The sequence below is a fragment of the Mauremys reevesii genome, linkage group 21 (assembly GCF_016161935.1).
Source record: "Mauremys reevesii isolate NIE-2019 linkage group 21, ASM1616193v1, whole genome shotgun sequence".
NCBI classification, from domain to species: Eukaryota; Metazoa; Chordata; order Testudines; family Geoemydidae; genus Mauremys; species Mauremys reevesii.
The window spans coordinates 7663648-7676131 of record NC_052643.1 but is presented as its reverse complement, the minus strand read 5'-3'; the positions used below and the strand labels follow the sequence as shown (position 1 = coordinate 7676131).

Below are 12484 nucleotides of genomic sequence, written 5' to 3'. Positions count from 1 at the left end.
AGTCTAATGTTTACACAGTCTTTTCATTAAGATTTTCAAACTGTCACTACCACTGGTGTAGCTCTGCTGTTGCGAGCATTAGTAAAGCCTGACCTCCAGCAATTTAACTCCTCTGCTGTCTAGGCTTGCTCTGTGCAGGTGTGATGACAGTGGTTAAAACACTGGCAGGGGTCAACATTAGCACTCCCACTGTTGCTACTACAAATGGAATTGCTGACAGCAGTGGTGGGTGATTTTAAGAAACAAAAGACCCCCCAGACACGCTGAATAGTAGGTATGACAAGATAGAACTCTGTGATGCCCTGCATGAAAGGCTTCAGGCTGATGAGTCAGCACTGTCCCCTGGGATCTCTTAGAATGCAAGGAATAAAGCAACCCTCTTTCTGTCTTTGGCCACATGTCTACAATAACTGCCAAAACTTCAGGCTCAGCAACATTGTAGGCAACTTTCATATGTAAAACAGCACACTTATTTTATCTTCCCCGTGATTTTCTATGATGGATGTGTTACTGGGGAGACGAAGGTTTAAGTTCCTGGGAACGGGACTGTAGATGTACAGTTGCGCAGATGTGGGGATTCTGAGAACAAGAAGCCTCTTTCCAGGGGGGCAGATGTGAAGGGGATGCTGTTTGTGTGTTTAGCTGAGGGTTACAGGTTTTCAGGAGTTGGACTGGACACCCTCAGTTCTTCCCTTTTCAGGAGTAGGAACTGTCCAGATAGAAACACTGGCTTTTGTTTTAAAAACTTGTATATGTGAGTTTTTATTGTTAAAAAATAGGTAACACATGACTCTGCATGTGCGCAATGTATGTATGCATCATTGGAGTGAAAGAAACACACATGGACAAGTCTCCTTTATTTTGGCTTTCTGTGCCATTTTTAGGCAGGGGATGAAAGTGAAAGATACAGCAGTAAATGAAAGTGAATCTAAATTTCTCTCAATAACTTCCTGGGCTGTTCAGATTTGAAATGGTTGATGAAGGGCTGATGCTCCTAGTCCCCACTCCTCTCCTTTGAAGTCAAGTGTGTAATTCACGGACAGTGAAGATCTCATAGAAATCTGTGTAAGAGCAGTATTGTGTTCTGGATTCTTTTCCCAACCTTCCTTTCCCCAGCACTGTTGTGCAGATTGTGATAGGCCCATTAGTGTCAAATCTCCACTGCAGAAATGGCTGCGTTTCAGTGCTATATGCAGGTACTTAAGCACTTAGGGATGAGAAGGAATGATATAGATGTAAAATATTAAATATTGTGCCTTTTTCTAGGTGTCTTTCTACTGCAGACAGAAATGTGCAGGCTGCACATTGTAGCTGACAGGTGTAGTAAGATTGCTCTATATCCTTTCCAGGGGTATATAAACTCAGCTGGAAAAAAAAATGCATGGTGCTGAAATTTATACATCAGATTTTTTCTTCAAATTTAACTTAAATCTTTTTCTATTTAGTTAGCATTGCTATTGTAGTTAATGCTTTCAGATGTGCAATTTTAACACTCTTGTCTATTGTGCCCTTCTGGATCATGTTTTCACAAGCTTTACTAAATGGTTTAGGTACCAGTAACATTTTTATTCTTGTGCATCAGTATATTTGAGATACGTTTAAGATATACGTTATCATTTTACCTGTCACAGGTCCTAGTCAAAATACTGACTTTATACGCATCATGGAAATATTTGTATATGAACAAACAATTCTACGGTATTATCAATAGGTTTCCTTCTGAAACATTATTTGTATTGTGCCTATTATTTCAATGCAGTACTCACAATTTTGGGTGCCCTACCTACAGCAGATTTTTTTGAGGCTGCTTTGAAGTGTGCTTTTGATGCACCTTAGGAGATCCCTACAGCACTGCTTCTTATTTCATGCTGTCTTTGTTCGATTGTTTAAAGGGCAGCCATCAACTCAAAATTTAATAGTTTAAAAAAAAAAAGTTGCCATACCAATTTGTGGCTTGGAAATCATATTTTAGCTAAATTTTTTCTCTGTTGCTATATGAAAGACTCATAGAAGCTAAAGGGGGGGAGAACTGATTAACTATATAAAGGAAAGAGTGACACTGATCATGTATAATGTGCTGTAAAATCAATAATGTAAATATCTGAAAAAGAAACATATTTGTTCTTTAATATGTCAGTTACACTTAAATGCTGCTTGCAACAATGGTAGTCATGTTTTTTCAGGCTGAAGTGTAATTTTTGAGTTAACTGTGTTCCTGTAGATTTCTTTTGAATTGTATCTTTAAAACAAAAATGGGCTTCATGAAGCAAAGAAACTTTTTATCTAGTTATTTATTTATTTATTTAGGGGGGTTATAGTCTTTAGGGTTTTTTTGTTTTGTGGTATTTAGAAAACATGGTTTAGAGGTTAGAGTAAGGGATTGGGAGCTGGGACTACGGAAGTCAGTTCCCATTCTGTTGACTTTTCTGTGTGACACAGGGACAAATCACTGAATTTCTCTGTGCCTGAGATTACCTGTCTAAAATGGTCATAATACTTATCTCAGGGGTACTGAGAATTAATTGCTGATTATAAAGGGTTTTTTTGAGATCCTCTGATGAAAGACTAGATGAGCACAAAATGTTAACATTGTATTTGTAACATGTAAGCGTTAGCTTTTTGCTTCAGTTCTTTTCAGTTTTATTTTTCTCTATTGTGGCTGAGTATTGAATGTGTCCTAGTTTGTAGATTGCCACACAGGTAGGTAGTCAGGAAGAATGGGGAGCTTTAACCCATGATTACCTAGTTTGGGTAGTAATCAAACCCTAGTTTTAACACAGCTTTAAATGTGTGCAACTACACCGCTACCTTGATATAACGCCACCCGATATAACACGAATTTGCAGTGCTCGGGGGGGGGGGGGGGGGGTTAGGGGGCAGCTGCGCATTCTGGTGGATCAAAGCAAGTTCAATATAACATGGTTTCACCTATAACGGGGTAAGATTTTTTTGGCTACCAAGGACAGCGTTATATCAAGGTAGAGGTGTAGTCTGTTGTTTTCAATTTTCAGATCCTTGCTTATGTAACTATCCTATTACTTAGTCTACAATGGGAAGAAATTAGTTGTTGTGGAGAGCTTGATGTGTGGATGTGGTGAACTCAGGTTTTATTTTTGCATTGAAGATTTCTTAGCATGGTTATCTGTTAAAAGTATTTATTTAGGTTAAAGCAATTCACTTGATTACTTAATATACTGGTGCTAGTTGGGGTCCCCCAGGGTTAATGATGCAACAGTGCTTACTTATGGTTTCTGTAGGATCACTGATTGACTTTTGCATCCCATCTTCACTTTGTTTTTGTTCTGGCAGTCCGGAATGACTGAAAATGTCTTTGTAATTAAACTCCCACAGACAATGCTCATTGTTTCGATTTTTTTTTTTGAAGGTCTGAATTTAAAAAAGCCTTTTAGGGTTAACATCAATTAAGATATTTTTAAAAGCCTTATTTTGCTGAATTTGTTCAAAATTGTTATGTATGTTAAAAATACCTCATATTAAATAGTAGGAATAAAAATGGAAATGGGACTGTCCTTTTTCTTATTTAAAAATTTTGTGGTATAATTAAAAAAAACAAACAGCTTTTCTGGTCACAAGTGGTGGAAAATCACACTGTATGACTTGAGTTCTCTTTCATCTTCTGTCACTGATTTTTAGTATGAGCTGGGGCAAGTCGTATAAACCGTCTGCACCCAGTTTTCAATGTCTAAAATGGGAGTAATCTTTTTCTGTTTTTTCTATCTATAATCCAAAAAAAGATGTCTACCCCCAATTTAAAGAGTTTCCACATGTACAAAGATGATTAATATTGCTTATATAATCAGAATTTACCTTATTTAGTTTAAACTTAGAACTTTTGCTAAAAATACTATAAAATCTAGATAAAAATATGGTCTGCAAATACAGGTTTTTTTGCTGGATTACTTTTGTTTATTTCTTAATTTTATTCCATCTGTGGTGTGTTTTTCTCTTTTAGTACAAAATATCTTTTAATCATAAACTTTGCAAGTACAATTCAGAACAAGGCCAAGGTATTTTGTCTGTAAATTAAGCCAGTGGTCTATTTCAGAGCTAGTGCAGTGCTTTCTCTACTAAGAATGTCATGCATAGCTTCCTCAAAATAAACATAACTTGTTGACTAAGACTGAATGTTTCTAAACAGGTTTTTCTGAAACGCCAATCAAGGTTATGAGATGCAGCAATTCTTGTTTTACTTACAATTGTTTATTTTCCAGTCAATTTTGTAACTAGTGAAGGGACCTAGTAATTTTGTAGAATTGAATCTTGTGCCAGGTTTTGGTTTGAAGCAACTATTACTCAGCAATACTTGCTTTAAATTAGTTTAAAAAAAAATCAAAGATTGCTGTATTAGTGAGAGTGCTACCTGGAAAATGCTTGGCAAACCCTTTCATTCAGGACTTCTTTGTATTTCAGGTGGACCTCAGGGGGTATTTTTTTTTTTAATAGACTTACTTAAATCTGTTTATAAAAAGCCTGAAGACTATTTTTAAGCTTGTGCATTAAATTCAGAACCTACTGGTTTTTGTTTTATTCTGTTTTGTTTTTGGTAAAGAACAATGTAGCAGGGATTCTTGTAGCCAACTTCCTCCCACCCACATGGTGAGTGAGAATTGGGAGCCAGGGCCTTTTACCAAATTCCTCTCTACCAATATGTGAGGTAAGAGTCCCATCCCACTCCTTTAGTTCCTGGGGAGTGCCTGTAAAAGGGCATGTCTCCCTAGGAGGGCCAAATAGCAGGGGCCATAATTTCTTTACTGCAGCTATCCAACTGACATCACCATCTGTTGGCTTTTGGTGTGTTTTGTTTAAAGGGGATTTGGCAATTTGTAGAGGAGCTGAAGTGACTGAAGCTCAAGGAGGGAATGGTCAGGAAAAAAATGGAATAATTAGGGACTGACTTATTGCTATCATAGGCTTTTTAATTACAATTACACTAGAAATATAAGATCTAAAGCAGAACATAAACAGGGACTTCTGAAAATAAAGCAAAACAATTAGTAATACTTATAAAATCATTGAAAATATTTTGATCTAGAAGAAGCTTATGATCGGAGTGGGGCAGAAGGATGATAGTGAACATATGAAAAGAACAAAAACCAAAAAAACTTTTGGGCAGAGGCTAAAAAACCCCAAATAGAAAAAGCCATGAACTAAGTACCTGGACAAAATGGGCAATAACAAAGAATTAATATTTATTTTAAAAGTAAAATATAATAGATACATAAAAATATAACAGAACATGAGCTTAGACGTGTGCTAAGCATCCTGACTGATTTGCCTGTATGTTGCATCGATTTTCTCCTCTCATCTTCTGTCTTGTCTTTTGAGATTGTAAACTCTTTGGGGGAAATATCATAGTGTCATGTTTGAAAAGTGCCTAGCACTTTGCAGGTGGTACCACAGAACAGATAAACAGTGATAATTTTGGCTCTGATGCATTCTCCACCAGAGAGAGAGAGAAAAAATAGCCCTCAAGTATAGTGCTTCTGTAGGAGGGATAAAAATGTGATTCCCTGAAGGAATGAGTCTGAACAATATTATAAAACAACATTTCAGCAGAGGATACAGAATTTACAGTGAAACTGTCTTTTTAGTTTAATTTATCCAGCTCTTCATTCAATAGTTATATTTATACCTTCCTTGAAATGGTTAGTGGAAACAGTTCTTCTTTATCCAGATAATTTTAAGGATTTCTGGGGTTAATGAGCTAGAGATCAGTGCTTTTCTCATACCACTTGTCAGTTTGCATTGTGTAAAATAAAAATAAAGCAATTCCCCTCCCCACCCCCCACCCCCAAAAACAACAACCCACAAACAAACAAACAAAACCCACCCAGAACCCTAATTGGAACTCTAGTTTTTAGACATGTATTTAGTTTTGAGAACTTTGCACTGCAGTGTTTTGCTACAGAAGCATGCAATATGAAACATACTGTATAAAAGATTATGCACCCCCTCAGAAGAAAAAGGGCCTGTTTGCTCAAACTGCTTAATTGGAGACTTTCCCTCTGATGTTTAACCACATACAGGGCCCTCAGTCTGCCTTCTCTGTGCAGGGGATGCAGTGCTCCTACTGAGGAAAAATTGATGATATTCTACGACATTCTCCACTTTTCCCCCCCTTTTTTAAATTTAGCAACAGTGAGTGAGATGTTGGCACAACCGCCCATGCCACTGGACTTCCTATTAGAGCAGTGGTTCCCAAACTTTAACAACCCATGAACCCCTTTCACTAAAATGTCAAGTCTCGCGAACCCCCTCCTAAAAATGAATATTTCTAGGGATTTTCTCCTTTACCTGAGTATAAATTATAAAAGCAATGATCTTGGAAATACAAAATTTGTTTTATGACATGCTTATTACACACTATTTATTATTATTTATCATTACAGTATTTTTAATACATTATGAAAATAGCAACACTCTTCCAAGATCTCACTTTCGTAGCTTGTATCACTTTGAATAAGCCTGTTTCATGAAGGAGTATCAGATGTGAAACAGCATGAAGGTGTTTAAGAAGCCAACTCAGAGTTCCTCCTACACAAGCATTCAGGTCTTGAACAGTCCAGGCAAACAACGCACATTACAACAAAGCTTAAACTGGTTCTTCATAATAATTTAAAAAACAATACTAGCTGCCTATTTAATTTAAAAAACAACAAAAAATATCCACCTCCCTTTCCATTTCTTATAAGTAGTCTTGAAGTTTAAATCTCCACAGTGTGATAGATATGCTTGCTTTGATCTGCTTAGCCCTTGGAAGTCCAGGGGCTCCAGGCTGCTGGCCCCATGCTGCCCGGGATCCCTAGGGACAGCTCTGTCCGCCATTAGGGAATTTTTTCCCAAGAACCCCCTGTAACATTTCACGAACCCCAGTTTGGGAACCACTGCATTAGAGCATTGTGGGGGTGGGAAGAAGAGAATATTATACCTAATGTGCAACTAATAAAGGTGAAACAATATCTGAGAATACTGCAAATTTTGGGGCAGTCTCGTCATTCTTCATCATTTATAAGGTTTTATTGAAAATACAAACCTAGCCAATATTACTCATTTTAAGAATAAACAAACAAGAAAAACTACGAAGTTGAAAAATAAATTTCTTCATAAAGCAGCTATCTTATAGTGTATTGGAAAAAACTCTAAGCCTAGGTAACAATTAAGTAAAAAAAAAGATTTAAAAACAATTTTGTTGGATTTTCTCAACTGAGGCAACTTAAGCTTCCATCTGGAGTTTCTTAACTATTCCTTGGTTCAGAAATCCCCTGAATTGTAAAACAGATACTGCTTGTTGAGGATACTCCTCAACTAAGTCATATTATCATTATTTCATTTTTGCATGTGGATAGCTTTCTCAGTCTGCAAGGCATCGTTCACACAAGAGAACAGTCTCTGCCTTGAAGAGCTTGCAGTTCAGGTTGGTTACTTCAGTGGTATGCGAAATTGTCACTTTGGAGAAGGGAGGGCAAAAAGCCTTATACTTGGCATTCATGATTGGTCTTGGGTCTGGGAAGCAAAACACCTTTGTGCCCTGTATTAAATCATGCTCATTATAGGATTTTACCCTTCTTTGGGGTGGGAGTTGTGAATAGTAGTTTTAACAGATTTTACTTTTTTTTTTACTTAGTGCTGTAAATGATGTGATATTAAAAGAAAATAAATGTTCACATCCTCTTAAAAACACAAACGACTGGCAAAGAGGTTGCTGTTTCAAGCTTTTGTGAGTGGCCTGGGTGAAAGTTAAAGGGAGCAGTTAGAGGTGATACATAGAAAGTAGGAGGGGAATGTAGGAAGAAATGAAAGAAGAGGTGGGAACAGGCACAGAATTAAAGAGGCTTGAAGGTAAGGACAAATGGTTATGTCCAGTGTAGAAGGAGAGGAGAGGCTGATTTTCCTTGCAGTTTCCAAATAGTGGGTCAAATTCTGATCTCAATGAAACCAGTGCAAAGCTAGAATAACGCAACTGATTAATTTATACTGGTGTAACTGAGAGAAAAATTTGGTCTAACCATACTTCACAATCTTCTTTTGCATTGATGAGCCCAATGTTTTAAAAAGAAAATGATTGTTTGGGCATGGGTGTTTCACCTTCTTCCTTACACATTTTTACAGTTGAGCCTGTGTTTAGTTTTCTAAAAGTTCCTTGTGGTAAGAGGGTCTCCATTTAAAGATGGAAAAACAACCAGCATTAAGGTCAACCAACAAAACATCCTAGTCTGTCTTTCTATTTCCTCTTATTCTATATGGTTGGGAGTGTAAAGTTTAAATGATGCTTCTGAGAATGTTTCAGAGGGAAACTCAGTATTGAATTGAGCCTTGAAATTTGTGCTGAATTGTTTGATGGGGAGTTTGGGGGCATTCAACACTTAAATCTAGCCTTAACTCAATTCTAAGTTTCTCTTTGCAATTCACCTTTTACGTGGCTTTTAAAAATTAAGGGGTGTCACACATTCTTCCCAGATCTAGTGGAGAGAACATTTCAGTCATATGGCCATAATGGAAAATAATGGTGGACCATAGTAATTTTTATTGACAATACAGTCGAAAAATAAATAGTCAAGCCTTTTTTGCACAGTAATGGTTTGACAATAAATATGTTTCTGATGCACTGTAATTTTATGGTAATTTAACACTGCTCTGATTATTTAGCAGAATGATTTGGGAAGCAGTCATGTAATGAATCAGTTCACTTTGATCTCTCAGTATCATTTTATGGCAGTAGTATGCTCCTCTTGGTAGTGCAGTGGATTTAAAATCTCAGGCTGCATTAGATAGGGTTATATTGCTGTAACCTAGTGTGAGAATAGTGATTGCTGTAGTCTTCAGCAGTTAATTTATTTTATCAATGTTGCTGGGAAAAGTGAAGAGATAATACCTCTTAGTCAGAGGGCAGTTGTAATTGCAGCTACTAAAGAATGTGAAAATTGTTAATTTAAAGATAGGTGGCTGGAGAAGGGGCATATGACAATTACAGATGTGTTCACTGATTGTCTGCTACACTGTTGTTAATATCTTGCCATGTAATGGAGATAGAAGAAATGTTAAATAATCCGTGTGTGTTACTAGTAGAGAGAGTTTTTTTTCCATCTAGTGAACAAAGGCAAATATATAATATACCAAAGGTTTGTACATTTCACAGTTAATGTCTAGGCAGGCTGTTCTGCAGTATTGAATTATTTCTTTTACTTGTGTTTTTAGATGGAGGCGAGCATTATTATTTAATTCTTAAGCCATGCTGCCTTGTGTTTCTGCCATGTTAATTTTTATGTATTGGCAGCACCCTTTCTTCTGCTAGTCATTGCAGTGATTGCTTAATGCTAATCAGAGTACATGGACTGTTACATTTAAGGAATTACATGTTAAACAAAGGACAAGTTATAGAATGTCACTTCTGGTTTGAGGAATTTATGATGTTGGTATCAGGTTACGGCTTCCTTAAATATTTTCCAGTTTTTAATGCTTGCATTGTATCAGTTTGCCAGCAACGTTTGATCAGTTGTTTTTGATGAAAGACTGAAATCTACTGAGCAGGTACTGTAGGTTTATCCTATAATAAATATAACGATTTAAGATATTTTTCAAGCATACAGCTTAACCAGTAATGAATACAATATTAATTTAACCTTAATCTTGGAATCATTCGTATATCTGGCCTGTATAAGCCTTGCCTTTCATAATTACAATGTATTTGAAGTTTTCTTGATTTGATCGGCCTGTTGCAGTTATCCTATCTGCTGATCAGCAGCATCAGATGGGTAATACGGAGTTTTTAAAACTTGAAAGTGACTCTTAACCCCTTTTGGAAGTTGCAATTTTATTTTTATTAATAAAGATATTTTATAAGGATCTGCGATTTTTTGGTTTCTTTGCAAGTCATTTAACAACCGCCTGGAGAATTAACTAAGATGGCCATTAAATGTCCAGAAAACTGTCCAGGTGGTGAACGGTATTGCTTTCATTATAGCTGTTTATTGTAAAGGAATCTGGATGTCCTTCCAAATTCCGATTTGATCATGTTACTACTTGTTAATGATTATGTATTCTTGCATCTAGAAATAGTATTATCGGAAATGAATGTTATGAACATGAATTAGCAGAAATAGAATGTTTGAGATGCAGCCATGATTTAGAGGACCATAATTGATATGGACACTTTCGAGACTTTGTTCATTTCCAGTAGTGTAGCCAATGTCTGAATATTATATTCTGATCTAGGTTATTGACCGAGCTTACCTGGTGGATACAACTGTATGTTACTGTTGAACGCAACAAATGAAAACACTGTGAGCTAAAATATTTTACCTCTTCCTAATCTGTTACAGCAGTTGATTTGAGCTTTTTCCATAGTAATAACACAGTTGTGGTGGAACATTTTTAAATATTTCCTTTTAGTATGTTTATGCTAATCTCTCTGTATCTGGTATGTCAGGAGTCTCATGATCATAAATAAGGGTGATGTGATTTCCTTTATTTTTTTTAATTTATGTAATGATTTGTGAATTTAGTCCAAAACTTACCATATATATGGCATAAAAATAATTTCATGGTAAAAATCAATTATTAAAAAAATCCAATTTTTTTATTTAAATTGGATTTTTTTTGTTTTTTCCTCAAAAAGCATTTTATCTAAAGATAGTTCTAATTAAGATGCATTATAGCTAAAAGATATCTCATCATGGAATAGGGTTTATAAATTCTAATTCTATAGTATGAGACAATATATTAATGAAATGTAAATTTTGTAAATGAGTTCCAATAGTTCATGGATTAGGGACCCAATCTTATGATGTTCCAGGGGCTTCTGTATAGATTATTTAGGTTAAACTATCCACTGGGACTCAGTGCTCAGTCTGAAGATACCATCAGAGATGCTTAGTTTTGCAGTTCTCAAACTGTGAATTTGTGTCTCCAGAGATAATATGCTTGTTAACAGCAAAAATGTTTTAAAATAAATAAATATATAGAGGTGAGAAATAACAGACCTCAACCCTGTTGTCTATCTGCAAATTTGTGTACATGGAGTCAATCCCTTACCTCTCTCTAAAAGTTGAAAGTTTCAAAAAGTTCAATGAATAGAAGATTGTTGGGGGTGGAATAGATCTGGACAAGGAGAAGGCGTCTGGAGATAAATGTGAGAAGCGAGGGACAGGCAGTAGAAACAAAAGTGAAACTCTTTGAGCAGCATATTCAGAAGTTTTGAGGTCTTTCTGAGCGTAGGCTTCATTGATTTGAGATCTGCCATACCATTCTCTCGCTAGAAGGGAAAACCTATAATGGCAGCAGGCCATAAAAGAGACCCAGTTTGGGAATAAGAACCATTCAAGAAATATGTTTGATGATGATGTTTTAAAGAAAGTCACACCAGTGAACTGGTGGAAGTCACTTAAGCACTTGGATTCAGAGACGGTTGAAGTGATAATTTCACTTTTAACAGCAGTAGCTTCTTCTGCTGGTGTAGAAAGAATATTTTCTTCCTTTGGACTAATTCATTCCAAATTGAGAAATCGTTTGGGACCTGAAAAAGCAGGAAAGCTTGTTTTTCTTTTTCAGATTATGAACAAACAGGAAAATGAAGGAGAAGACAACTGAGTTAGCTGCAGAAGCCAATATTTTAAGTTTCTCATGTTGACCTGGCTGACATAGTCAATTTAATTTTGGTTTTTTTAAAAAAAATATTTCATTTAACTATTTTTGTTAAAAACAATTTTAACAAAAACAAATCTGATTTTAAAAAACTTGAATGTTTAACTAAATTCAAAAATTCATATGCTTTGTTAAAATATTATGTTTGCTGTTGAAGTGAAAAATCCAGAATACATAACGTTGTTTTAGTTAAATAAAACAATGTAAAGGTCTGTCTGGTGATGTTCTCCTCCTAATACAGCATGGCAAGAAAATCCTCCAAATATTAATGATTAACCTGTTGAATTGGAGATGGTTCACCTCCCAATTACTTCATAAATATCTGCTTCAATTACCTTTGGTAAATGAAATAACCAAACAATCATTCATTTTGTGATAAAGCTGTAAAACTAATCTGAAAAGTTTTCAAAATAAATCACTTTAAAAATGTATGGTGTGTACCTTTTAAAAATGAAACGTACACCTATCTCTGAGTTGTGAAGGATATGTATTAAGGCTAGAACAACCAACATGAATGCACTTTTATGTAGAAATCCATAATTAAATCGCATCTTCCTGATTAGTGATTTAAATCAAATCCACCCTGAGTCATTTTATCTGATTATGTAGTTAGGTCCTGATCCTGAGAACATTTGCATGTGTTGAGTAAGAATTTGTTTCCACTAGCACTTTTGCTGGCAAAACTGTGTTGGTTGGGATGTGGAAAAAAAAGCCCCCAGCTGACATACTTTTCACCAACAAAAGTGTCAATGTGGATAGTGCTATGTTAGTGGCAGATGCTCTCCCACCAACGTAGCTACTGCCACTCGTTGGGGGTGGCTTA

General features: G+C 35.9%; 1 protein-coding gene across 9 annotated transcripts in view; it reads left to right on the top strand.

Annotated features, from left to right (window-relative positions):
- PRDM2 (PR/SET domain 2) overlaps positions 1 to 12484 on the top strand; it is a 126453-nt gene that overhangs the window by 5638 nt on the left and 108331 nt on the right. The window contains exon 1 of one of the 9 annotated variants that reach the window (XM_039508703.1): positions 10242 to 10301. The exons of the other annotated variants lie outside the window; for them this stretch is intronic. The gene's annotated coding sequence lies outside the window, so the exon portion shown is untranslated. Of the gene's footprint in view, positions 1 to 10241; positions 10302 to 12484 lie in introns of those variants that run through there. 9 annotated transcript variants of the gene reach the window in all.